We start from the raw sequence: 23,265 nt of genomic DNA, 5'->3' as shown, positions 1-23,265 counted from the left end.
AAATGACGGTGTTATCTACCTTCCAGGATTTGTGGAGACTCAACTATAATGTAATCAAAATACTTTGTGAACAGTAAGTCACCATACAAATATTAATTATTATGGTTAATAAATCTCCTTACTTTTTCAGATAATAAGCTACATAAAATATTTGCAGAGGTAATATCAAAGACCCCATGAATTATTGCCATTATGAACACATTCCCTAATAGCTGAAAGAAACTAGGGCCACTTAAGCTCATGGAAAAGCAGCCACCTGAGGTGGGTGACAAGGCAGAGGACACACATCTAGAGAGGCTTCCCAGCCCCACCCCCCTGGGGTATCTTTGCCAGGAGAGCAGTGGCAAGAGCCAGCACATCCCTCTACTCTGCCTTCCTTGTCCTCTTATTGGGGTAGCGGGTGTGGCACACCTGCCCAGTGACATTAAAACCCTTTAAATTCTCATCTAAGGTCACAAATAAAGACAACAGGAGCCACAGGAGACAGATGCAGATGGCAAAGCAACTGCTGGGCCCTCCAATGAAGCTCTTCCTTGCCCTCTCCTTTTGCAGCCTTCTGTACACCTCTAGAGTCCCCACATTTCTGCTGTCCTGAGTCATGGTGTCCTCAAACCTCCTCTGCCTCCATCTGTTGCCTAGTCATCATGCGTGGCCCACAGCAGTACCGTCCTCCCTGGGGAAATCCAGCACCAAAGAGGCGTTGTTCTCACACTGCCTGGCATCCATAAAGTTTCAGAAGTTTAATTCTGCATCTGCTGGTATTCTTGTTTCAGTTAGATTTCAAGCCTGACTTTCCATAACATTCTTTCAGTGCAGAGGATGACAACCCACCCACCCCCAGCAAACCTGCATCACAGGGAAAAGAGACCAGAGGGCATTTTGTACTTGACTCTGTTCTAGGGTCTGGCTGTGCTATGCTGGAGCCACTCTCTTGACCTTGACTCTGTTACCCATCCACCCCCTATGACTAAGCTCTGGCCAGCCTCTGGCCTGATTCCTTCTTTCCGGCTGCCAACCTCTCACTTGCTCCCTTAGGTTATAAAAATGTCAGAGTATTTAATTCTTAGCAAGAAGGCAATGAACAAATTGACGTATTATTCAAATACAAAACGTGGAAGGGGATTTCATTTGCTCTCATTAGTACCAGTTAGCAGCAGTGGCTCTCTGTCAGAAGGTCAGAGTTATGCAGATATAAAGAAAGAACATTTCGATGAGGTATATTCTTTGAGGTGAAAACTTCAACTATGCCAGTCAAATTGACCGGATAGTATTTGGGTAGAAACAGGGTTCCTCCACCTTAGAAGGGGCACCCTCCTCAACAGCTCTTTTCACACAGTGCATGAGAAAAATCTTAAGCTGCCCCTATTACTATTTCTGAGCACCGTTGTGTAGAAGGAGATAAACAACAGAAAGTCTTCTAAATCTTATTACATAATAATCACTGACATTTTTAAGGGTTTACTATATTCTAGGCACTTCACAAGCACTTTACAAATATCATCTCTTTACATATAATAAGCTTTGCATAGATTAAGAGTATGGTGGATAGACAGCTCATTAACTATAGCATTCTTTATTATCTAACTGTAAGTTTTGGGGGTGATTATCTGACCTCTATGGCTCTGATTTCTTCATCTGTAACATGAAAGTGCTAAAAATACCCAGCTCATGGGTGGTTGTGAGGACTAATGGAGAAGCATCCTCTGCAATTATATTTATTCAGTGGGTTCCATGTGTTAGGGACTGTTCAATTAATTTAAATGAATAATTGAAAAGCACTTGGAACTATATCCAGCTCTTAGGAAGTATCCTGTTTTGTTACATCAGAAAACTCAAGAAAATCTCACCCAATGTGTGTGTGTCTTCCTGGATGGTGGTTCCCACGGTCATCCAACATAAGGTCAGCACCTCACCCACCGGTATTGCCTTTCTTTTCCTTCCAGCTCTTCATTATCAAGGCCTCGCTCCACCTCTTCCACCTTCCCCCCTGCATTTACCCTATTGCACTATTTTCCTATTGCAATGATCCTAAGACTGGGAGACACTGAAAGTAACTTCTTCTTGGAAAATAGTGGGCTTCTGAGGGCAGAAGGCATGGCTTCTCTTATCTTCCAACTCAAAAAGGGACCTAGATATACTGCCAACAGCAGGGAAAAACAATCCCAAGAAAAATGATGCCAAGGTGGGAACATAATAGTGTACCCCAATCAAAAACTAAGTTAGTTTCCACAATGGTGAAAGGAACTGTGTTTTGACCTTTCTAAATGATTCTCTAACTTTATAATGTAAGAATTACTACATGTTGGAAAGAGAGATAAATCACTAAGAGCATTAAGATTTCAATGAAAGAGAAAATCCCATAAAGATACCACCTCAGTTATTTATATGTCCAAACAATCCTGTGATGCACCATACATCTTGTGAAAGCAGATAATGCAGGGTGGTTTGTGAAGATAAGTCTCCTCAGAAAAGCTTGGATGTTGTGAGATCTGCTCAGTTTCCTTGACCATCACAATCCTGCATGAGTGCTGCCCACAGTCACTGACTGTTTGAGGGGAGGCTTAGAAAACAACATTAGAAGTTTTCTAGATGACTTTTGTAAAGCCAGGCAACTGACAAACACCTCTCAAATACACTCCTTTTCAAAGTTACTTTCACTCCCGTGGCCCAGAGTCACTCTCATTTTTGTCCTGGATGGTTACATTACATGTCCTGCATTAACTTTGGGACTCATTTCTGACATCTAGTGTGACTTCCCTCTGGTTTATGTTCTGTGCTGCTGCCATTATTAACTCCTCAAGTGCATATGGCTTCCCACAGTATTCAGCTATTCAGTATTCAGGTTCTATGCAAAAAGGTAGTTTGAATTCCATACAGAAGCAGGTAAGTAGAGACTCAGCACGGTTGATAGAGCCGACTCTGGCCTATCATCCTGGCTCTGCACTTACAAGGTTGTGTAGGTGTCTTCTCAAAAAACAAGGGTAATATTTGCTTCATAGGTTGTGGTGAAAATTAAATAATCCATGAAAACTGCCTAATGCCAAAGGATTGGTCATTGTGGTGATGGTGATGATATAACAATGATGACCTGGTCCCTGAACACATTTTTGAGTTTTTTGAGTTCTGGTCTTTGTTTAATTTGTGGCTATTTTAAAAATAATCAGGGAGTTTATTTTTCTTATTGATTTATAAGACCTCATGATACATTATGAATATTAACTATTTTTATTCCACATACACTATGAATATTGCTTCCAGTTTGCCACTTATCTTTTAATTTTGCTCATAGAATTTTTGAGAAGTAATAAGTTTTCATGTCACCATTCCTTTATGGATTTTGCCTTTTAGGGCATACTTTTCTATCTCAGTTTCTGTGTTTTCTCCTACTACTTTCATGGATGCTAATTCTATATTGGAATTGTCAATCCACTTGGCCTTTTACTTCATGTGTGGGAGAAGCAGAGATAAGAGATTTTTTCTGAGCATAATATTTCCATGAACAAACCAAAAGTCCACAGATTTCACATATAAGATATTATTATTTGCTTACAATGAATAATTTAGTATTTAAATACAGTGAAAATATTGAGAGGGTATAAATAGTGAACATTTCAGAAGATACATGTCAGAGTGGGGGAATTATGTTATTATCAAAGTAAAAGTAGTGCATTACTCCTTTATACTAAAAATACAAGTGATTCATTCCCAGAAAAATTCTTTTCCGATCAGATACTAGCCCACACATTGTACGATTTTTGATAAGTTCAATCATTTCTCTCTCTATTGCTTATTGAACAAAGTCCAACATGTATTATAATATCTGGAAAGAACATAACAAGCACATCTATTGTTAGTGATTTATAAGTGCTATTAATGGAATTAATTCAATATGGGAGTAAATTTCTGAGACTCATATAACCCATTAGAAACTTTCATGTTCCTTTTAAAACATTGACCTTTTACTAGATACAGGCCGAGAGTTTTCTATTTTATTCTCCAAATTAATCATTGCCCAACATCATCATAATCAGCATAATTGTACCACTAATTTTTATTTGAAAAGTTTAAAAATCCTAAAGAAAAACATTCCTTTTGCCCAATTCCTCTTATACAAAAATGGTGATCAATAATAAAATTTAATATAATAGTAGGTGCAAAAATAATAACTCAAAAATGGTGCATAGAGCTGATATTAAATCATCATCCATTGACTTCATCTTCTTCTATTTTGGAAATATTGTCTTGGGGTTCAAAAGTTATTAATTTTCTGAGTCAATACAGTTTTCCTTTCTTGTGACACTGTTGAATGTCTATCACCTTAATAGAGGCAAATGTTTGCAGATAATTAGTTATTAGTCTGAGCACCTAGGGAACTCTAGAAATGAAAGCTAAAATGTTAAAAAACACTAACAATTACCATTCATTCATTCAAAATTAACAGCAAAGCCTGATTAAAACAAGAGATGACAAAAGTATTCAGATAAAATATCCTGGCAAAATTCACAGCTTTTTCTGTATTCAAATTAACAAAGGGGAAAAAGAAAGAATGAATGCAGATAGAAGTGTACATGTTTTATAAGTGTTATAATGATTTCGATATTTGTTATCATGTGAGGTCATGGCAAAAATTATTTTAGATGTAACAAAAAATGTTTCATTTGTAACTCCTTGCTCAAACTTGGAAGATGACTTTAACTACAAAAACAAGAGACTAAGGAAATAGCAATGAAAATCAGATCATAAGTGGATCCAATAAAATCTAAGTTGCCCTTTTTGAAGGAAGTGTGGTACACTCTCAACTTGAGGTAATTTGTTGATTTTCATTCTAATCAGTGCTAGTTAGAGGCAAATAGCTGACTTAACTCACTAAGAAAGCAGTTTTCAAAGATTTTCATATGTGGAAAAACTGCAGGTGGACAGTGGGTCTCTGCTACTATGTAGTTAGGTTTTGTCTCTAAAAGCTGCCAAGACAACTTGGTACAGAAAGAAGTTGCATAAGTTAGCTCTTGGCTAAAACGTGAAATAAATGCTAATTTCTCCTAAGAAAGTCAAATATAAAACTTCTGTAAAAACAAGGAAGCAAAATAAGTTATCAATGAGGAAACGTTCCTCTTCTTCACTAGCTTGCCCTGTGCATCTGGAAGGCTCCCCTGATGCAGGCTGCTAGGGTGATATATAAACAGCTCTGGAGGAGGCTGCTGTGCTCTGGGAATTGATGCCTCACCAAGCCACACTGAATTGTTTACATTCAGGTCTTTGCCTCCAAGCAAAAGAGTTCGTTTTACACTCACCCATATTATATTTACTTCTATTTTTTTTTTTTTAAATCCTCTAGGACTTATATAGTCACAACGTCTAAAAGAATTGAATGCTGCTGAAAATAAAATCTGTTGCAAAAATTATAGATAAAACTGAACTATTCTTGTTGGATGAGGCTGGCAGTCTTATGATACAAGAAGGCGGGGGGGAATTCCACATACAACAAATAAGCTAAATAATATGCTGGAGAACTTTGTCCTACTGCTTAATTTAGTGCGAGACAAGCAGCTTTGGACCAATGCCACTAATAAGGTGTCCCCTAAGAAAAGCGGACCATTTTCAAAGAACAAAACAAGGAAACACTCTTCTTCATTTCACAATGATCTGAAGACACGAATTATGGCATTCTTATTACTTCCTTGGCAGTTTTCTTTCTTTGACTTAACAACACACACTCACACACACAAAGCTTTCGTGCACGCTACCAGAGAACTCCAAAAATTTGCAATGTGTTAGACCTTCAACGTTTTAGACTTTCGAATGCCAAACATAAAATCAGAGGTGGAGGAGTTGGGGAGGGGACAGGAGAAATTTGTCCTGTTCCTCTGTGGGGGCGGGGATGGGGCGACAGTGAAATTCCACCCAGCCAGTTATGCTACTGCTACAGAGGAAGAGAGTTCAGTTTCATAGATTCGATTGTACCTTACCTGGTTTTGTAGTTAAATGCACCAACATGCCCCTAATTCTTCTGCTGAGGCACTACATATGCTGAAAGCTATAGTATTTGACCTTACACATTTCCACAGAAGAAACTCCAAAGTAACCTTTAACTTCAATAAAAAGCTGTGTTCATTCTCCCCCTGTGCTCAACACACAGCAATCTAATACACCTCATCATGTGGTCCGTTACCATGGCAGCAATGAATCCAGCTGCTGAAATACAAAAGACTGACAAAAAGTTGCTTTTTTCCCCTCCACCCACCCTGACAAAGTCAGATTTTTTTTTTCTGTATGACAGTCTAATTTGAATATGTTTCTCTTGCTGACTCAACTCCATGAACAAGGGAAAAAAAAAAAAAAAAAAAAAAGAAAAAGAAAAAGAAAAATGAATACCAGAGGTAAAAGAATAAAAGGTCTTCTAAAGCATTCAAACTAAGGAAATAACAATATGCATTTTTAAATTGCCACTAATCTCTTGAAATACTGATCATTATCTCCTACCTCTGCCAACTAAATATTTTCAAACACCAGTCACTAACTTAATAGCAAATAATCTCACAGCTCCTTTAAGAACATTAAAAAAAATTATTCAGTAAACACAAATGTTCAAAACACTACATCAGTATACCAAGGGCTAGTCTCAAAGTTTTTTCCCCCTTAGAGCAAACTTTACTCACGGCTTAGATGTGGGAGGAAAAATTCTTCATTTTCTTTTTATCAAAGTCTCGTGTTTAACCATTCCTTAAACAGATTAGGTTTCAGTTCTACTTACATTTTAGATCATAAATTTGGAACTATGGTGATACAGCTTTCTAGAATTAGCCAAACCATATTTGGGAGGTTATATTAAGAGCAGGGTCTTGAAGTTGGATCAATATCAACTGTGGTCACGTCCAGGACGCCCCAAGCCAATGGCTGTGGGGTAAGATGTAAGGAGTCCTGGTCCTTTAAGGAAGGGCTGACAGAGCCCCGGGAGCCTGGAGCTTTCCCTCAGACAACCCAGCCCTTCCTCCCCACCAGCACACCTGCACCAGCTGGTGCTCCCAGGCAACTTGGTCCCTCAGGCCAGGCCTTATTACCCTGCTGCTTGCACAGCCTTGCTTAGCTCCCCAATTTAGATCCTATTTTGTAATAATTTGTTGATGTATCGATCTTCCCTCTTTAGACATGGGCTCTCTCTTAATCACCTTTCTGCACCAAGGAACTATGGAGAGTGGGCATAAGGCAGGGCTACTTCTTGAATAGATAAAAAAGGAAAGACCATTTCGCTCCCTGCCATACACTGGAGGAAACTTGGCTGTTGCTGGACTGTTCCAGCATACCTTGCTTTTGTTAAAGCCTTACGGACCCTGGGCAGGCTTTTCCTTCAGCCAGAGCCTCACAAGGGGAGGCTGGCATGGCGTCAAGCTCCCATACATACTTTTGTGATCTATTTTCTCCTCTGTAGAATCCTTAGTGTTATGAAAAAGGAGGCATCATGCACTGAGCTTGAAATATACTAACTGCTCAATAAATTCCTGGCAGTATTATTTAGTAAATATATTTGTGACTTTTGAGCAAGGGGAACAACGAGAAAGCTAACTTCTACTTGAACTTCCCCTTGTTGATATAACTCGTTTGTAACACGGCAAGTTATTAATCTCAGGTCTCATAATATGGGTTTGGATAATAACACAGTATAAATATAGTGATCTTTTTAGGCAAATAACTAAGGCAGCTTGCCACCACCCACAAACCATCTAAGAATGACTGACCAGTCAAAGGTTACACATATTCCCGGTACAAAATGGACCATCAGAAGAATATTGAACTTTGGAGTAAAACTTTTTGGTTTCTTGAGTCACTTTAAGCTACTGACCTAAAAAAATATTAATAAGATTAGTATCTCTTCTATTCATGACAATTTCTTATGAAAGAACAAGTCTGTTGCTAGCCATCTTCAATTTGGTTCACGTCTGTTATCCCAGCACCTGAGGAGGCTGAGGCAGGAGGATGGCAAGTTTGAGGTCAGCCTCAACAACTGAGCAAGACCCTAAGTAACTTAGTGAGATCCTGTCTCAAAATAAAAGATAAAAAGACTGGGGATGTGGAACAGTGATGGAGCACTTTTGAGTTCAATTCCTCAAAACCAAATATTCCTCAACACCAAAACAAAATATAACAAAACAAAAGCAAAACCTTGGGAGTATATTTTCCCCATCTTCAAATAGGCAAGCAAAACACATTAAGTAAAGCAGTTCACTGCAGTAATTACATTGGCTTCTCAAAAATGGTCATATGATCATTAGTAGTATTGTTTCAAATTAAAATGAAATATTAAGTATCTTCACCATAAAGGATTTCAGAATAGAAATTATATATAGATTACATTTTTAATAATGTACTGATGTTGGATTAACAGGAGTGTTTAAAAGGTCACCTTGATCTAACAACTACTGTGAATTACTCAGCAACATAAACTTTCAGCTGCTTTTCTCCACAGTCATCTAAGTCAGGAAATTACCTGACACCAAAGCCAATTGCATGGGAAAATTAGCATCAAAATCCCTTTGAAGACTACAATGCCAAACAGCAACCGGGAGTTAAAATATCCTGTGGCAGGGAAAAAAATAAGTAAAAATCTTTCCTTCTCGCAGGAAGTTACTGAAAGAATGTTGCTCATTGCAAGGTTTCTCTATCATGAAAAACAAAAAGAAAAGCCCTACAACAAATCTATTGAGATTATGAAAATAGCTTTGGCAACTGCTACAAACCTGAAAAATTCTCAAGCATTGTGACTCACAAGGACACAGTCCTACAAAATGATGAGGAAGAACAAGCAAAAAGGATAAGGAATAGCCACGCTGGAAAACCAGCACCCACTAATTCTCTTCAGAGCAGCTGACGAAGGCGAGACCAATAGAAGCACATGTGAATAATTCATAAAGATTCTCATGTGCGGCTCCCTGGACGAAGACTCTTTCAGGGCCTGTAGCATTTCTTTGGAAGTCTTCACTGTCTGCCTTTTCACTCCTACAGTCAGGTGCCCATTACATGGATATAATTGTTTTTCATTTTGTAAACTTCAGAGCCTCTCCTTTATCTACTGAATACATATGACTACTAGAACATTCACTATGATCAGCCAACATGAGTAGCATCGTTTGTCAGATGTTAAAGCAACTTGTTTGATTTGCTCTTTTTAAACATTAGGGAGTATGACATCAGTGTATTAGGGTTCTGAAAGTTTGCAATTCCCTTTTGTGAATGTTAAGATTAATTTCTCTCTGTGTGTGAACTGAATTTGTAATATAATCTGTGCCAGTATGACCCACTTAATTGCATGTGAAGAATCCAATCACCTGGGGAGAGAAAGTTTTTGCAATAAAGGTGATAATTTGGAATATACCCCATGAAGTTGCTTTGCCAAGTCCTGGTCTCACAGAGGCAGGAGGGAGCTTAAGAGGTTATTTGCTTCACTCCTGCTCTCTCTTCTGATGTGAGAGCGTATAATTTATCACCAACTCAAGGTATCAATATGGACTCAGAGGTCACTGGTTTGAATTAGGCAGCATGGCTACAAAAAAACACTGGCTGCCAATGTTAATGAAACTAAAACAAGAGAAAATGATTTGAGCCTCTGCAAATGCCATTTTTCAGGTCACATTTTAAGACTATTCTTTATTTTTGAATACCAAGAAATGCTTTGTTATTAGGGTGCTGGTTTATATTAAATAAAACATGTTAACAGCAATGAAAAAAGATAGTGATCTACTGAACAATTTTTGCAAGCACATAGTTTCTTGAGCCACTTTGAGCAACTGACCTAAAAAAATATTAATCAGATTAGTATCTCTTCTAGTCATGACAATTTCTTATGAAAGAACAAGTCTGTTGCTAGCCATCTCAATTTATATCAATAGCCAGATATTCTATTTTACCCGTAGGATGTTTTCAAAATATATTTCTCTGAATTATCTCAATGGGGTTATAAATAATAAGGCTCTTTTATGCTTTCCTAGAGTGAAAATATCACATAAAATATCTATTTTTAAATAACATTTCTGAAACTGATGGTTACATATTTTACAGAAAACCTAACATGAACCCTACATCATTTCGCCTTACTCATTTATGGAAATTGATACCCAAACTCATTTTTGCAATTTTCATTTCTTTAAAATTCATAGCTATGTAGTTACTTCTGGATTTATCCTTAGTAAAAAATATTCTTGGTTTTTAAACTTAATGATAAACAGTTATTTTTTTTGTCCATTTTCTCATTACTAGATAGTGAGAAAAGCACATGAGTGTCTTGTACAGAAGTTGAAAAATGTAGAAAATATTTTTGAAATAACATTGAAAGCTCTCATGATTCAATTATCAGAGGTAATCAGTGTTCACATTTTGATGCATTTATTTAATTAAACACAGTGGATCATTTTAATAGTCTTTTTACTTAATGAAAGTCATGTAAAATAAGCATACTCTAATATTTTACGATCTTCAAAAAACTTTAATAATTGCATGGAGCTCTGTTAATTGGATGTGTTCAAGTTTATTTGGCTATACCTTATTGTTAAATGAGTACTTAGCCTTTTCTAGGTTTCCTCTAATTGATGTACCTTTGTGTATAAATTTTGGTTGTATCTAAGGTTATTTAGTTAAAATAGATTTCTGGGGATGGGGGAGATTATTAAATTTACATTAGATAAATCCAAGCACAGAATTTTAGAATTGTCAGGATTAGCAGGATCCATATCTATAATTTAGTCTAATACCCATTTTACTGATTTTATTTATGAGGAAACTAAAGCTCAATGAAGTGAAAAAGCTTCCTCCAAGTCTTATCACGATTTTTTCTAGTGCTAGAACAGAAAAAGGTCATTTTTTTTGTGAGTCAGTTTTGCATTTCATAATTTTGTCATGCTGACTCTAAATGGCAATTCACTCCTGAGGGGCTCCTTTCCAGTTCCACCTTGTTGTCCTCCATGAAAATCCACCAACGTGCTCAGGAGGGACAGTCCACATGGCAGGATCTCTTGAACTACCTTCTATTAATAGCAAAACAGAATGGATATTGAGAAGCACTCTTTCAGACCAAAAGTCATTCTTTGGAGAACAAAATAGAAAGTTCCCCGGAATGTTGAGGGATCAGGATCTTCCTAAACTTGGTGAGCTCAAAATGATGTAAAATAGTCACGGCTGTTATGGCTCTAAGTTCTTCTCATGGTCTCATGGTTGGTTGGGAGAGCAGCAGATCTGCGATTTGAGTGGCAGACTGTTAGCCAACTCAACAAGAACCAGTCTGATCATCTGCCTGTGGTCTGTCACAGCCTGTAAACTCAGGTATGTTTGCAGGATGTAGGAAGTCCCCCTTCAACAGAATATATGCTTTCTCAGCTAGAGAAGAAAGGGAAGGACATTTCTGAAAATCAAGTCTACCTATAAAGTCAAGGAATAGGCAGATTCCTGAAACTTCATTCTTAAAAGAATTCATTTTCTTATTCTAAATACACAGTACTAGAGGTTATTGTTTCCTATTTTTTTCAGTGTGTCTTATTCTAAAATGAGATGGCTTATTCCAATTCAAAAGATTTTAATTAAGTGTCTTCTAAAAAGCACTTACTGTGCTAGACAGAGTCAGAGAAATATGAATGGCATACAGTCTAGATGGGGAGATAAGAATGTGGATAAAGAAAATATAACTGCAGATACAACAATATATGAGAAGGAATATAATCAATTTACTTGAGAGTGGATAGATAATCAAATTAGGTCGGTTGAAGTAGAACATTTTTGGGAGAAAAATCACCCATTCAGTGCCCCCCCAAGGCTTGGAAAGCTTTTGTTGTTGGAATCTTAGGTGTGTTTCCCCCTGACTCTTTCACTTTCTGCTCAGACTTTGAAAACAGCAACACAGCACCCATTCTAAGCTTTGGGTCTGATAAACCCTAACAGCAGATTCAGTAACTAAGTTTAGATGTAGGAGTGATAAAAGCTACTGAGTTTCTCCTTGCCTCAGTTATGCTCCCTGGGAAAGGACAAATAATTTAGTATGCAGTGGCATGGGAGGATGAACTGTAACTGCCTATCAAGTAGAGAGTGTGTGTGTGTGTGTGTGTGTGTGTGTGTGTGTGTATGTGTGTGTATATATATATATGTGTGTCATCATATATATATAAAATTATATATATGTATATATACATTTATATATATACATACATATATATATCTCAGAGACAATGACATGGAAGAGACAAGGAAGCAGTGAAGGCTATGCACCTGTAGGCACTCAGTAAAAAGTTCATTATTGGCAACTATGAAAAAATTATAGGGTTGTAGGAAATGAAGCAAGCTAGAAAAAACACTAAGGCAATTTTACAGGTGAATAAATTATGGAAAAAGATTAAAAGCAGTTTGAAAGGGTACAAACTGATTTGGGGGAAAGAAAATAAAAAGAAGCATATGTGCTTAAGAAAGCACAAAAGCAAAATTACCATAGGGAGGAATAGAGAAGAATATTGAAAAAATATACACTATTGGGGAAATGGTTTGAATAAACTGAGATGAGAAATAGACTAAGAGTTGAAATTTTATTCTGTATACTAACATGACTTCTGTTATTGAAATAAAGGAAAAAGGTCGAACTAGTAGTTAAACTTTTTTATATAAATTGAATCATAAAATAAAGATATGGGGCACTTCAGACTCTTGCGAGCATCTGTACATTGTCAGTGGCAAATACTTCATTGCCAGGGCTGTCCACATGGCATTTCAGAGGTCCCACTGAGGGGCTCACTGGAGTCAGTCGGGGAGGCCCTATCCGTGCTGCACACATCATCGTCTCCTCCATGCCTTTCAGCCACTGTGTTCTGTGTAGAGCCTCACAGAGAAGTGGAGTGGAGAAACTGGAGAAGGTATATCGGTGAACAATGAACAGGAAGGGAAGTGGAACAGAAGCCTCTGAGAGAGATGATTCAGCTTTTGAAAGGAAGCTTGCATGTAAACAATGGTGAACAGGTGTTCCTTTCTTACTGAAGCCACCCCAGCATGCTTTGGCCAGGTTAGGCATTGGAAAGGACCTGCTGATGTAATACCAAGATTCTGTTCATAAGTATAAGGAGGCAGGAAGAAATCAATGTTCCACCTAGAGATGAAAACCATTTTTCAGAGGGTATTAGCCATGCATATTTGTTATTCTTATAAGAATGTCCTACATCCCAGTGAAGACAATTATGTGTTTGTACATTCTCAGCCACACATAGTGAGCACAGAGAAATGCTACATCATTCATTAGATGCTGAGCTATGGCTTGCTTACCCCTATCACCAAAACAGTAATAACACCCAGAACACTGAACAGAACCAAGGCTATGTGTTTTATCTGTTTTAGATTTTATGATATCTTTCATAAACATCGCAGACCAATTAAAAAAGTAAAGCAAAAATGTTTCCTAATCATTTATAATCACACCAATGACAGTTGACTTAAAAAAATTCCCTAGTCATATCTGTTTCTATGTAAACATGTAGCTTGATTTTAAAACAAATTCTTAGTTTTGAAACTGATTTTTTCCCCAAATTCTAAAGGAAGTTACAGATGTAATGACTTTACTTTTGAGAAAGGATCTTTTTTTGCAATCAACTTTAAATGAGCCTATTGATTACACATAGACTAGTCTGGAAGAGAGAGCGAAAGGAAAAGAAACTAAGCCATTCTATATAAAAGACAATAATAGTGTGTTCATTTGGGTTATACAGCTGGAAAATTACCAGTTATTACTTGGAATTGAGATAGGAGTACAGACAAGATCTGGGAGAATGGATGTTAGGTTTTGAACCGGGAGTCAGGTCCAGATCAAAGGGAACTTCTATCTGTGGGGGAAGCAGGCTGTAAAACACAGTGGCCCAGGAGGAAGCAGCCAATTTGGGACTCCTTCAGAAGGGCATGACTTACGGTGTAAGGACTAATTGTGCTGATGACTAATTTTAAATATTCTTGATTTGTAATATCTCTTTATTATTGTTAAAATTATAGGAAAGCTTTGACAGGAAATGGGCAGTTAAGTTTATTCTGGGAAAAGGGTATGAGGAGAGAATCACCCTCTTAGAGGTGATTTGGTGGAATTTCAGACTTCTCTGAGAAAGTGACATTGAGATGACACCTGAGAAGGATGGGGAGGAAGCATTTCAGGCAGAGAGAAGAGCATATGTGAGATCCCTGAGGGGGAGATCGCTTGAAGTGATTGGGGAACACAAGAAGATCAGCGTGGCCTGAGCCCTAGGCATGAGAGAGGGAACATAATGTGAACCTGGAAAATTCAACAGGGACCAGCACTTTGTAGGACATGCTAGGGATTCTGAAATTTATTCCAAGAGCAATGGAAAAGCTTTGAAGGATTTAAGATATGATAGTGACATAATCTAACTAATACCCTGGCTGTGGTGTGGTGAATGGATAGGCCAGCGGCAAGAGTGGATCAAGTGAAGTGAGTTTGGTGTCTGACTGGAGATGGTGAAGTAGATGCTGACAAGCTAACAATGGAGACGGTGAGAAGGGATCATGTTGGAACTCCATGTGGACGTAGGAGTGACAGGAATCAGTCATTGACTGCATGAGGAGGATGGATGAGAATCAAAGTATGCAGAAAAACTCTGAGCATTCCAAAATGAACGGAGATAGCATTTACTATAGGTAGAGGCCGGATGCAGGAGCATGCTGTGGGGAGGCCGTGAGGGGTGGTGGGGGTGAGGAAAGTGTTCAATTTGAGATATCACATCAATTGTGTTTTTGTGAGTCTGAAGCTAAGAAAATAGGGTTTAGATGCAGAGATGCCTATGAAAGTTATAGACTTTTTGAAGTCATGAGAGAAAAAGAAAGAGCATGCGTAGAGACAATGCCCAATGCTCCTCCCCAGAACAGAGAGCTCAGGGAAGTAGGAGGAAAGCCTTGTGAGGGTATTTCCATAGAAGTCAAGACAAGGGAGTTTTTCTGAGGGAGAAGTGGTTTTTGAGTTCAGAGGTAGTGAGGACTTGAGTAAGATGAGAATGGAAAAAGCAATCATTGGCTTTGGTCTATGGAGACAACGATGACCATAATGAGAACAATTATTTTTTTCCTGGAATGGTAAGGAAGAGGAGGAGAATAGGAGGTGAAGAAGTGGAATCAACCTGTGTAGACTTATTTTGGAGAAACTTGGGTTTGCAGGGGAGGGCACGTATGGTAACAAGAAAAGGGAAGGGTGAAGCCAGGGTAAGATTTCTGAGTACAGGCATCCTTGAACTATCCACATGCTGTACAGTCCATGCGGTAGGGAAACTGACAAGGTAGGAGAGACCATCGTTGACTGATGCGTTCAGTCCTGGAGAGGGTAAAGGGGATGGACACTTACCTACATGTGGAGAGAAACTGCCTTCCCTGTGATTCCAGGGAACAGAGGGATGTAAAAGGATGTATATTTGTGTATTTAGAAATGGAAGGAAGTAAAGACTAAGAGGAGCCTCACTGCTAGCAGGAAAGAACTGGGATGAAAATACCCTGTGATGAATACAAAAGAGTGGCAAATGTGGAAAATCAGAGCAAAAAGCTGCAGAGGAGTATGCAGCACTTAGAGATTGCGAGATCATATTTCATGATTGTGGTTCAGTTTCAATGGTCAAAGAAGTGGATGGCTGAGGTCAAATGAAGTTCCCCCTCCCTGGGAAGAAGACATTGCTTGGGACTGCCATAGGTAGAATGAAGAGATCAAAACAAGTGAATGAAGCGCACAAAAACAAGAGCTGCAGGGGGAATGTTTATGTATTTATGTAACCTAAACAGAGTCACTCAGAATTCTGCGGGAGTGAGATTTCATTTCTTTGTGACTCATAATTAGATAGATTATTTACACTTGCAGAGGTTGATGGCTTTCTTCCTCATTGCACGGATTGAGCCTCCTGAAATATTAATCCAACACTAGAGGAAAGTAACTAAGAATGGAGAAAGAGAGAGACTCCTGAGCCAACCCTTCGAACCTCTGGATCTACTCTTACTCTTACTTGAAACCTGATTGTCTATTTTTTGTGTGATTAAGCTAGCTTGAATTTTTTGTTTTGCTTCTGTCACTCGCAAACAGAAAGCAGAGATTAGTGTGGATGGTTCTGAATTATCAAATTGAAATGCATGGAAATGTAACAGATTTTTTTTTTTTTTTTAGTTACCTGCCCAATATCCAATCTCCAATTTTTCTTTGAAGGCATAATAATAAGTTTTTGTTGTCTATGGTTCTACCATAGGTCTCAGGGAAGGGTCTAAGTCAGTCACTACAATTGTAGCCCCCTTGCCAGTGTGATGCCTGTGAACTGTGGAAAATCTTTTGGGAGGAGGGTAGTAGTTGAGTGGCATGCCATTTAATTTAGATGTCAACTTGACTGGCACAGGGGATGCACATCTATTTGGTCACATTTTATTCTGGGAGTGTCTTGAAGGGTTTCTGAATAAGACTAACATCTGAACTGGTACACAGAGTAAAAGAGATTGCCTTCTCCTGTGTGTGTGGGCCTCATCTGACCAGGGCCGGAACAGAACAAAAGACTAACAGGCTGAGCTATCTTCATGCCCTCTGCCTGATGTTCTTCGAGTGGGGACAGGGTCTTCTCCCTTTGGAGTTAGACTGGAACTTCACCAACAGCTCTCCTGTTTCTCAGGTCTTTGGATTGCAAATCTGGGGGTTTCTTTGATTTCCATAATTGTGTGAACCCATTCCTAATAATAAATTTATTATGTTTTTGTTTTTGTGTGTGTGCAGTACATTGGTTGTTTCTCTAGAGTACCCTAATACAAGCAGTGTTCTTCAAATATTCACATATACCTGGAAACTCAGAATGTCACCTTGTTTAGGAATAGAGTCTTTGCAGATATAATCGGCTAAGGATCAAGATGAGATCACACTGGATTATAGTGAGCCCTAAATCCAATTACTGGTATCCTTGTAAGAAGAGGAGAGGATAGAGAGAGACACATACAGGGGAGAAAGCTGTAGGAGTCTGAGGCAGAGACTTGAGTGACATAGCTCCAAGTCAAGGAATGCCCAGGATTTCTAGAACCAACAGAAGTTAGGAGGCATCAAGAAGGCTCTTCCTTAGAGGCCTCAGAGTGAGAATGGCCAGCTGACCAAAGCCTTGATTTGGACTTCCTGACTATGGAACCATAAAATAAAAATAAATTTCTGTTGATTCAAGCCCCAAGTCTATGGTTATTGGTTACAGAAACTCCAGAAAACTCTTAAGGAGTTTCTGGGAAAAGTCTCATCACTCCAAAAAGAATCATAGAGAGAAATGAAAATGTTGACATGTCAGGTGAATGACACAGGTGGAGAGTCAAGGCCCACTGGGAGAGCCTGAAGAGGTAACAGTTCAGCAGGTCATCCCCAGAAAGGCTGAAGAGCAGATGACTGATGGTCAAGTAGAATTATGAGTCAAGAAACAAAACCATTCACTGAAAATAATGTTTTCATTTTCCTTTAACATGCTGTAGATGAAGGGGCTCTTTTTTTTTTTTTTTTTTTCCAGTGTTGTCCAAAGTTAATTATCTATTTTCTGTTTTGCAATGACCACCACTTCCAGGGATTCTTGCTGGCTTCTGCCTAACTAAAGCCCTTGCTCACATTCACTGAAGGGCCGGCAACAAGCGGGTGAGCAGTTCCCCTGCCAGGAGAATTGGCCTGTTGTCTCCTTTAGAAAGAGAAGGGTGTCGCATCCCCTTGCAAGGCCTGGTGCCTCAGGATCTCTCTGCTTCATACATAAAATCCCTAGTGCATGGCCAGCTGTTCCTATACTCTTAAGTCCTGCCCCAGAATCCCATTTTCCCCAGCAGAGCTCTGTTCTAATGAAGCACTTTTCATAATGACATTTTCTTTCATGGGAATTTTTGTCTCCCCTTCTAACTTGGTCATCTCTTTTCGAGTCCAGAATCATAGAAACCATTCTATTCACTCTAGACTCTGGAAATGGAGTAATAGGTCATAGTTAACCACCTTGCCAGTCTGTACAGATGATGCACATGCATTTCAATGGGGACCCTTTGGAAGCAGAGTTTCAGGAAGCACAGAGGCAGTTGATACAGGTATTTTTGAAGAGTGGGGCATAGTGACCTGATACGAGCTGGTCTTTAGAGTCTCATCTGCTTTCAAATTCAGAGTCCACTACCTTGCTTACTGCATGGCCTTGAACAAATTACTTAACCTTCTGAGCCTCTGTTTCATCATATGAAAGTCAAGACAGTAGTGCCTACTTAATGAATTGGTGGTGTGGATTAAATAGATAATATGTGGAAAGTACCTAATATGTAGCCTAGTACACAGCAACAGTAGCTCTTAATATTTTTGAGTGGAGTTTCTAAACCTTACCACTAATAGCACTGTGGGCCAGACAACACTTCCCTTTGGAGGACTGTCTTAGCTTTACAACGTGTTTAACAGCACCCCTGGCCTGCACCCAATGAATGCGTATACATTCCCACCCCCATGTGTGACAATCAAAATGTCTACAGATATTGCCAAATTTCACTGGAGGAAAAACTGTATGCCGTTGAGAACCATTGCTTGGAGGAAGTGGGCAAGGTTCTACACAACTTTCAAAACAAATTGTGGATGATTTTTTTTTTTTTTTTGGTCCTATAAAGAGAGCAGAATTCACACAAATACTTTTGTTATAAGTAGGAACATTTTTCTTTTTTAAATAAAGCACAAACCTTCTTTCCAAACAGTGGAGGGTAATATAAAGAAAGCTGCTCCCAGCCCTTTATGTTGCAGTCATTTCCCCGCCTCCCAACTTCTTGTCCGTCTGTGAACATCCTAGCTAGCTATTGGTTCATCAGTCAGCTTGCAAGTATCCTTCTCCGTTATTGGTCCCCTGTTAGCCTGCGGAATTTGACTGCTTAAGGATAGCCCCCTGCCATTCTTTCTCTCTCTCCTCCTCACTTTCATGCTCTCTCCTCCATTTCACTCTCTCTCTTCGGGTGTGCTCTCTCTCTCTCTTTTCCTCTCTTACCCTCCAGGAAGATGCTCTGCCTGTTTGCTTAATAAACTCTCTTGTGTGAGTTCTGGAGTCTGGGGCGGTTTCTGGGTTCTTATAGAGGGTCTATTTTGTATGATCCTCAAATTTCTCACTGGATGGGCTAGCAAGGTAAACCCAGGCACTACATCAGATTGGGGTATGAGGGCAGAATTACTTACAACACTATATGTCTTTGATACCTTATGACTCCCCATGAAAATTTATGCTGATGTATCTTCTTCCTGGGGCTTTGAAAGCCCCATCACATGATTACATATTCTAGGTAGAAAAGAATGGCTTTAGGTGTACTTCAAGCTATCTTCAAAATATATCAAGTATTTTTTATTTTAGGGGTTAATTTTTACTACCCAGCTAAAATTCCTTTTATTCTACACATTTTTTCCTTTGCTTCTATATTTTTTAAAAAGTAATAACCTTTTTAAATTGGTAAATATTTTAGAATCCTTAAACACTCAACGTGAAAAAGAACACTATTAGCAAAAGGAGAAAATGCTAAAGCATTTTTCCCAATGAAACTGAGCAAACAGAATCAAAAGCACTTGAAACAAGCTGTCTGACAGTGTCTATTCTGGTGAATATCTCATTCTGTATTCTGTTAAAAGCATTTCAGAGATGGTAGTATCTGGACCCGTTGCTTCTATGGTCATTCTCCAAACACATACCATAAGACATTACATGAAATGCTAATTTTCATTTTTATGATATAATAATGAGTTACTTCTGAGAAAGTTACCAGCACATCAGAAACACTGGGGATGGCCAGTGCAGAATGAAGGCTTAGGTCACCCACCTGAAACAGATGTTGCTGTTTCAGTTATTCATTGATGTTCTCCAGACTCTGACAGGCATCCACTCATTACTAGGCAACTATAGCTTATTACAGTTAGTATACATTAAGCAAGGCTCCAGATATGAGTATGACAGGGATCTCAATATTTTAATGAGAAAGCAATCATGAGCTGAACCAGAATATTTGTTATTAGGGAATACAAATAATATTTAACTGAAAATCCCTTGTTCTTACAGGTGACATACTTCCACACAATGCCTCAGAGTTGGATGACATGGAAAATCCCAAAGAAATTTTTTTTCATCAGATGGAATAACATCTGTAAGAACTGAGTTTTAAAGAAAGAAATTGAGGAAGACCTTAGCAGATGAAAAGATCTTCCATATTTTTGGATAGGCAGAATTAATATTGTCCAAATGGCCATACTACCAAAAGTACTCTATAGATTTAATGCAATTCCTATTAAAATTCCAATGGCATTCTTTATAGAAACAGAAAAAGTAGTCATGAAAATCATTTAGAAAAATAAGAGGCCTAGAATAGCCAAAGTAATCATCAGTGAGAATAGTGAAGAAGGAGGCATCACAATACCAGATCTTAAATTATACACAGAGCTATAATAACAAAAATAGCACAGTATTGGTACCAAAGCAGAGATGAAGACCAATGGAAAATAATAGAAGACACAGATACAAACCCACATAAATACAGTTATCTCATACTAGACAAAGGTGCCATAAACATACATTGGAGAAAAGATGACCTCTTCCACAAGTGGTACTGGGAAAACTGGAAATCCATATGTAGAAGAGTGAAATCGAACCACTATCTCTCACTCTGCACAAAACTCAATTCAAAGTGGATCAAGGATGTATACGTTAGACCACAGACCCTGCACCGACTAGAAGAAAATGTAGGTCTAACACTCCATCATGTCAGCTTAGGAATCGAGTTCTTTAAGAAGATCCTAAAGTGCAAGAAATAAAATCAAGAATCAATAAATGGGATGGTGTTGAACTAAAATCCTTCTTCACAGAGAAGGAAACAATCAAGAACATGAAGAGAGAGCCCACAGAATGGGAGAAAATCTTTGTCACCTGAACCTCAGACTGAACATTAATCTCCAGGATATACAAAGAACTCAAAAACTTAATACCAAAACAACAAAACAAAACAAAAACAACCAAATAACCCAATCAATAAATGGGCAAAGGAACTGAATAGGCACTTTATGAGAGAAGCAACATGGTCAACAAATACATGAAAAAATGTTCAACATCTCTAGCAATTAGAGAAATGCAAATTAAAACTACACTGAGATTCCATCTCACTCCAGTGAGAATGGCAATTATCAACAACACAAGTAACAATAAATGTAGGTAAGGATGTAGGGAAGCAGGTACACTCATATATTGCTAAAGGACTAAAAATTGGTGCAACCACTATGGAAAGCAGTATGAAGATTCCTCAGGAAACTTGAAATGGAACCACCATTTGATCCAGTATCCCACTCCTCAGTATATAACCAAAGGACTTAAAATAAGCATACTAAAGTGACATCAATGTTGATAGTAGCTCAAATCACAATAGCTAAGCTATGGAACCAACACGGATGCCTTTCAACAGATGAATGGATAAAGAAAAGTGGTATATATATACACAATGGACTATTACTCAGCCATAAAGAAGAATAAAATTATGGCAATTCTGGTAAATGGATGGATCTGGAGACTATCATGCTAAGTGAAATCAGTCAATCCCCAAACCAAAGGTCAAATGTTCACTCTGGTATGTGGATGGTAACACACAATGGATTGGGTTGGAGAATAGAAGTTCATTGGTTTAGACAGAGGGGAATGTAGGGAAGGGAGGAGGGATGGGAATAGGAAAGACAGTGGAATGAATCAGACATAAATTTCCTGTGTTCATATGTGAATACATGACCTGAGAAACTCCACATCATGTTTATTCACAAGAATGGATTTGAACATAATGGGGGGGAGGGAAGGGTTAGTGTTAGGGTTAGAGTTAGGGTTAGGGAGGGGGGCAAGTATGGAGGAAGAAAGCACTGTATAGAGGGTAAAGAGGGGTGGGAGGGGTGGGGGGAAGGGGAAAAAATAACAGAATGAATCAAACAACATTATTGTATGTGGATTTATGATTACACAAATGGTATGCCTTTGCGCCATGTACAAACAGAGAGGCAACATGTATCCCATTTGTTTACAATAAAAAAAAAAAAAAAAAGAATGGATTTGATCCAAATTAGAATAAGTTAAACTCTATGTATGTCTAATATGTCAAAATACACTCTACTGTCATGTATATCTAAAAAGAACAAATAAAAAATTACTTCTTTATTTACAAAAATGATTGAGTTTTGGAGGGGACTAGCAAACTATGTGCTTCATTCTTTGTACTGTAGGAAGGGAGAATCTGGGAATCTGGGACAGAACAGTGTAATTTTACCATTGTCCTCTATGTCTGCAGACTTCTCTTGCCAAAGAAGAATTCAGATTGCTATGGGGATGCACTGGGACTCAGGCAGTGGCATAGCTCTGTCTTACTCCTGGTGACACTATTGGTTGTAAAGAAAGTCTGTTAAACTGAGGGTTCTAACTCTGTTGCGGTAGAGAATGGGGGCCTATGTAACTGAGGTTATGGGAGGTTCATTTGCTGCTGCTGAACGGGAAGAATGTAACCTTATGTGGGACATACTAAAGCATTTCCCCCTCCCAATGTGCCCACTGAGGATGCAACCATCCTGGGAAGAACTCCAACTTCAAAAGAGACACTGTGATACTAGAGTTGTTTATACACTAAGACAGCATGGTACAATACTACTAAGTTGTTCCTAAAAAGACAGCCACCTTATTTATTCACATACCATTAGAAAATGCTCAAAGTATCAGTCATCTGAAAGCATACATAAACACACACAGTACCATTTATACTCTGCTGTTACAGAATAATTAGGAACTGACAGAATTGAGAGCTACATTATTCATCTGCTTTGCTGATTTGAAACCATCAGATTCACAGTTTTAAATTTTACTTATATAAACTCAGTACAGACTTAAAATTCACATTTTGATGCTTATAAAAATCAGTTGATGGCTAAAATACAAACTCAGACAATAAACTGTCACTAATACAAATGCACTAACATTAAACCACATAGGTATTGGCCCATTTCAATCCCTAGTTTTTAATGGGAAAATATTTCTCTATTCAATCTTGTGATAATACAGTTTTTGAAATTGTACTTATATAAAGGTAAATAGCATTTTTCAAGCTCTTCTGGGGTAGTAAAGGGGCAATTAACACACAAAAGATAACAAGTCAGGACTATAATCTGGGAATGTGAATAGACTTCTGTTTTCTAAGACTATAACATTTTCTTACTCAAAGACACAACAGTGCAGATATGCCACTCATATTTTTAAAAAATTCTTTTTC

The 23,265-nt window shown here is 38.3% G+C and overlaps 1 protein-coding gene across 15 annotated transcripts in view; it reads right to left on the bottom strand.

Moving 5' to 3' along the window:
- The window catches only part of DTNA (dystrobrevin alpha), a 357,757-nt gene that overhangs the window by 154,172 nt on the left and 180,320 nt on the right, over positions 1-23,265 (bottom strand). Inside the window, exon 1 of one of the 15 annotated variants that reach the window (XM_079108518.1) lies at positions 5,967-6,314. The exons of the other annotated variants lie outside the window; for them this stretch is intronic. The gene's annotated coding sequence lies outside the window, so the exon portion shown is untranslated. Of the gene's footprint in view, positions 1-5,966; positions 6,315-23,265 lie in introns of those variants that run through there. 15 annotated transcript variants of the gene reach the window in all.

Source organism: Sciurus vulgaris (genome assembly GCF_902686455.1).
Source record: "Sciurus vulgaris genome assembly, chromosome: 13".
NCBI lineage: Eukaryota > Metazoa > Chordata > Mammalia > Rodentia > Sciuridae > Sciurus > Sciurus vulgaris.
Note: the sequence above shows the minus strand (reverse complement) of the source record. Positions and strands in the feature narration are given on the sequence as shown.